The following is a 6,000-nucleotide window of genomic DNA, read 5'->3' as shown; positions in this document are numbered from 1 at the left end:
TCTAGTGTTGTTAGTTTTCATTCTTTTATTTCTTTGCATTTCGTGTTGGGAGATTTCTATGGACATCCCTGCAAGCTAATTGCTAACTTGTCCATGTCCAGTCTACTAATGAGCCCATCAAAGGCATTCTTCATTTTTACAATGTTTCTTATTTCTAGAATTTCCTTTCGATTTTTTTGAGGTGGTCTCTCTCCAATTCTGTTTCCATCTCTCCGCACATTACTCTTCTGTTCTTGTATGTTGGCCACTTTTTCCAGGAGAGGCATTAGCATTTTAATCAGTTATCTTCAGCTTCTGATGATTCCAAAATCCTGAAATATTTATGTCTGTTTCTGATACTTGTTTTGTCTCTTCAGACTGTGGTTTTCAGCTCTTAGCATGCCTTGTAATTTTTTTTGTTGAAAGCCATTCATGATGTCTTGGAGAAAAGGAACTGAAGTCAATCAGCCTTTACTGTGAGATTTTTATGTCGGTTTTCCTTTGAGTTAGGTCGTGTTTAATGTTTCCTACAGTTGTAGGTGTCAGAGATTTCCATTTGATCTGATGTCCTTGTTCGTCTCTCCCCCATTGTCTTGGCCTAGAAATTCCTTCTCAACTAGAGTCTGAGCCTTGCCGTTCATTCTTTCCAGCTGTAATCCACTGTTTTATATATATACATATAAATCCTATACACAGGATCCCTGGTGATGCAGTGGGAAAGCGCAGGGAAAGGGAAGCATCCTAGAACCTGATGATTAAATCTCAGTGTGTTAGTGTGCCCGTGGGCTGTGACCTTCACCAACGGTTTCCCTTCTTCCCCACGTCGGGTGATCCTGGGAGACTGGAAGGTACTAGCGTTGGAATTTCCCAGGTCCCACCTTAGTTAAGGCTCTGATAAAGCAGTTTCCTTTGATGGTGGGCTTTTGTTATGAAAAACAGAATGCACGTGGAAGCATTTCAAAAGGCTACTTTTCCCCTTAGGCATATTTCAAAATGGTTAATTTTCCCCTCCCCCTGGGCGACACAGAGGGAGTTTTCTGAGGTCTGTGCTGCGGGACCTGGTGCTGCTCCTGGAGGTAAAATCCCAGAAGCAGGGGGTCCCCCCACCCTCCGCCTCTCAGGAGCTTTTAACTGAGGCTAGTCCACAACCAGCCCCCAGCGACTGTCAGTTAGCTTGTAAGCGTCCCTACCAGTGCTGGCTGCCCGGCTTCTGCTTCAGGTAAGCTGATCAATGCTCTCTGTGTTTCCCCGTCTTTCCAGTTTGGGGGGTGGTGGTTGGTCCGGTGACCCCAGTTTTCTGATGGCTCTAAGAAAACTTATTGATTTTAATTTTGATGAACTTTTTTTCTTAGGAGGGCTGGAATGATGACTTTCAAGCTCTACATGTTAGAGCGGTGACTATCAATTTCTTAAAAAATCTATTTTAAATAACTATTTAAAAAATCCATTTCCCTTTGCCAAGCCTCCCATCTTCACATAACAGAGTCACTTTGGTTAAGGTACACATTCAGAAAGGCAAAATTATCTACGCTTACGTGCAGATGTTCTACAAAAGTGAGTCTTGAATCATTGCTACACTTTTCCCTTTGTACCTTTCAGAAGTCAACTTTCACACGTCTGCCTCAGTTCCTACACCTGTGAAACAGGTATGCTATTTTGTGTAACTAGTTCTGGTTGACTCGTGTTGTAGAATTGCTTCCAAGCGGTAGAGGGAAGTATTGGCCTGGGTATTTCTAGAAAAGGTACTGCACAGAACTGAAGTAACTTCTGGCGCCCCGGCAAATGGGGAGACCCAATTTTTTTTTTCTCCTCATCAGTTCAGACAAATTCCTCAGTTCTTTAATTCGCATTGGAAATAGAGCTTTCAGGTTCCCAGGCTTGAAAGTCAATAGGGACCACTCTAAGTGCTTAGAGATACATCGCTGGCTGGAATTCTTTTGAGGTGGAATCTCCCCTTCCCGTTAAGTTTCTTGCTAGTGATTCACTTCCCTTCCTTGTCTCCCCTGTTATTTTGTTCTCCGCTTCTTTGACCGAAAAAAAAAGGGGGCAATTACACAAAGGACCGCCCAGGGCTTTGTCATACAGCGAACACTCGCAGTGGACTCAGGACCAAGGACCTTACGTGGGACCAGAGAGATTTTCTCCAATGTCTGGAGACTAGAACATCATCCTGTCTTCTTATTTTACAAGTTCTGATTTAAGTTTGAGATGCAGCGTCTAGCTCATGGACTAAGTCTTTATCTGCACTTGATTACTACCTGGGATCGAGCTTCTCCCTTCCTCTTGGCGTTAGGACGATGGCGAAGTCGCCAGAGAGCGCTTGGAAACTGTTAGCGGCGATAACAAACGAGCGGGTCCTCCGGGGCCGAGGAGCTAAATATGAGTTCTTTAATAAACCACTGCGTGATGCAGAATAAATTAAATTACACCACTTAAATAATTGGCAAAGCTATTAGCAAGCTGTTCCTAAAGCCCAAAGTAGCCAAACTGTAAATCGTGGCGCTGCATGCTGGCTTGAGAAGTGTGTGTTTTCTTTCTTCTTTCTATAAGCTTCGTGGTATCAGGATTGCTGCCGCAGTCATCAGGCCTCTGGCCCGCGGACTTCCCTGCCCTTGCATCGCCTTCTTGGGCATTAATTATTTTGGTTTCGCGATCGCAAGGTAATTTTGGCGTCAGCTAGCCGAACTCAGAGTGGAATAAAGAAGACACGTCCTCATGTTTCCAAAGGATTTATTACCCGTACTAATTACGGTTTCGGTATTTATCCAGAGACAGACGGAGTAAGGAGCCTTGCAGCTCTGTGCTATTCACATCTTTCCGCAGCGACTGTAGAAAGACTTCACCCAGCCTGCTCCGCTCTCTTCCCAAAATACAGTTTTTGACCGAAGACACAAATTGGATCATCGTAGCACATGACTATAGGACTCATCTCTCTAGGAGGGTTTGATTAAATGCCTTTGACCCATGTCATTGACCCCAGAAAGGAGAAAAAGAACGTAAATTCTGCGATTTACCCCGCCCCCCCATGCAAGGGCTTACTGGAACAAGAGAAGTGCTACCCTCCCCACTCTGGCCTGGGGTGCGAATGGAAGAAAATTAATATGGGATGAAAACACCAAAGGCTACGCGGTAATTGGTAAAACCTGTGACCCAAACCATGTAAATCAGACAAGGGCATATGTCGCGTCATCTTCTACCCACAGGAACTGAATATCTTTTGTAGCCAGTTTTCAAATGCACACCGACCATAAAAAATGTTCACTGGCTCATGAAACATCTGTTGACTGCACCTCCCTGTGATAATACCATTGCCTGCCTTGTTCCTGGGTCCTCTGACCCAGACTGTCAGGGCCAAGACGCTACACGTGTCCACTGATTTCGAGGAATATTTTTGTCACGCTAACATCACTGTGACTTCTGCATAAAAACTGAGCCACGTAGGAATGAAAAAGATGGATAGACTGTGATCTCCTCCTACCCCTCACTCAGTCTCAGATCTCAGAGAGAACAGACTGATAGCTGCTTCTGCCTGGCACCTTGATCTTTCGTCCCGAGCTGGGACGAAATCCAGTTGTTGAAACTACCCAGGCTGTGGTGATTTGCGAGGGCAGCCCGAGCAAACTCATACAGCACTGTAGATCTGAGAATTTGAGAAGAGTTTTTAAGGTCCTATTTTTTTTTAATTTAAAACTTTAAAAAGTATAATATGCTCATTACAAAAAATTCCGATGATATTCAAGTATATGAGCAGGAAAGTTAAAATGTCCCCCTGACATTGTTGGTCAGCCTCTCTATCCAGAGGTAACCAGCCACTGTCTAGTTTGTATCCTTCCAGATATTTCTCTAAATACCCACCTGCATTTGTATATAGCTTTTGTTCTGGTTTTATAAAAATAAGAATCACTGTGCATATTATTCCTCAACTTGATTTTACTCTCAAACATAGATCATAGATCATCGATGTCTAGGTTCTTGGTCGCAAACAACAGAAAGTTCCTCTGGTTAATTTAAGCGAAAAAAAGAACGTGTTCAAAAGGCAGAGAAGTAGCTCAGAAAACATAAAGAAACAAAAATTTCTTTTTCTTTCCTTTCCTCTTTTTTTAAGTAGGCTCCATGCCCAGTGTGGAACCCAGTATGAGGCTCAAACGCACGACCTTGAGATCAAGACCTGAGCCAAGAGCAAGAGTAGGACATTTAACTGAGCCACCCAGGCGCCCCAAGAAACAAAAATTTCTTAAACAGCCAGAAATAAAGTCAAAGTCAAGTCAGAGCAAAGATCAATAATCTGGTAATACATTTGGGGGGATGATGTGGGGAAATGGGACCATTACTCATCGCTGGTGGGAGCATAAATTGGCATAATCTTTCCGGAGGGCGATTTTGTCATATTTCATCAAATGTACATACCCTTTGAGAAGGTTGTCCTGCAGAGACTTCGGCAAAGATGTGGAAGAACACAAGCATGAGGCTGTTCGCAGCAGCACTGCTCGTAATAGCAAAGGACTCTAAGTCACTTAAATGTCCATCCATAGAGACTGATTGGATTATGATCTATTTGCACAACGTCTACTCTCAAACTATCAAAGAATGAACATGTTCCTGACATACTGATGCAGGACGTGCTTCAAGATCAGAAGCAGTTTATATAATATGCTGTTTTAGTAAAAAAGAAAAAAAATAAGAAAAAGAAAAAAAGAGAAAGCTATGCATACTGTCATATATGTCCAGAAAATAGGCCTGAAAGGATACACACAAAATTAGTAACATTGGAAAAGAAAACTAGGTGTCAGGGCTAAGACGCACAGGAGAAGTGTGGGGGAGGGGGCGGCTCTCATCGTATAGGTTTTGTACTCTCTGAATTTTGAATTCATTGAATGTAATGCCAATTTTATTTATTTATTTATTTAAGATTTTATTTATTTATTTGACAGAGTTAGAGACAGCCAGCGAGAGAGGGAACACAAGCAGGGGGAGTGGGAGAGGAAGAAGCAGGCTCCCCGCGGAGGAGCCTGATGTGGGGCTCGATCCCAGAACACCGGGATCATGCCCCGAGCCGAAGGCAGACGCTTAACGACTGAGCCACCCAGGCGCCCCTGTAATGCCAATTTTAAAAGTAAGTGAGAAGTCACATCAGAAAGTCTTGTTAATATGCTGTTACTCTGCTGCTCCAAAAAGTAAATGTTCTTTCTGCCGCGGCTGCTGCCCCAGCATGAATTCTAAATACTCTGCTTCTTTGTGTCCCTTCTGGAGAGTGGAAGTCCTGGAAAAGACCATACGTGCTCATGGCTTGACCCCACAGGCTCTCTGCCAGGAGTCCGGGACGGTACCTGCCTGTGAACTTTTTGGCTTCGATAGAGAAGCCCTGGTCCCTAGGAGACTCACCCAACATGAGGTTGTGCAAACACAGGAAAGGGTTTCAGATGTCACACGGTCCAAACGACAACAAATTCTATGGCAAACATCTTCCCATATCAATGTGCACAGACCCACCTCTTTTTTTCAAAGGCTGCCTATGGTTCTTTAGTATAAATGCTTGCTGAGCATTTGGGTATATGCTTAGGCTATGAATATTTTTTGATGAGCTTTAATGAGTTTTTAACATTGCTACTATAAAGTCACAACAAACATCCCTTATGTACAATGTCTTCGTATTAGTGCGCACATGCGTACATAGAGAGGGACCACTTTTTTTTTTATAGCGAGAACTTTTTGTGAAATGAGAAAGTGTGGCAAAAATTAGATAAGATCACAATAACTCTATAGTATGAACCTATACGATCTGTGTAAGAAAACTGGCTTTCAAAAAAATGTTTGGAGGAAGTACGGCAAAATGCAAGGGGTACTCTAACCCACCCTGGAGCACGAAGGGAACATCTAGGTGTAAATCCATAAAATCTGGAGTTGTTCCAGCTATCGGATGGGGGTCTGCAAGGATCTTGGTTAGGCACTGCCACACTCTCTGAGTCCAAAAGAAAATGATCTTGAAATCCAGAGAGTGAGCAAGTGAGAGAGGGATCAAGA

Source organism: Ursus maritimus, unplaced genomic scaffold (genome assembly GCF_017311325.1).
Source record: "Ursus maritimus isolate PB19 unplaced genomic scaffold, ASM1731132v1 scaffold_10, whole genome shotgun sequence".
NCBI classification, from domain to species: domain Eukaryota; kingdom Metazoa; phylum Chordata; class Mammalia; order Carnivora; family Ursidae; genus Ursus; species Ursus maritimus.
Note: the sequence above shows the minus strand (reverse complement) of the source record.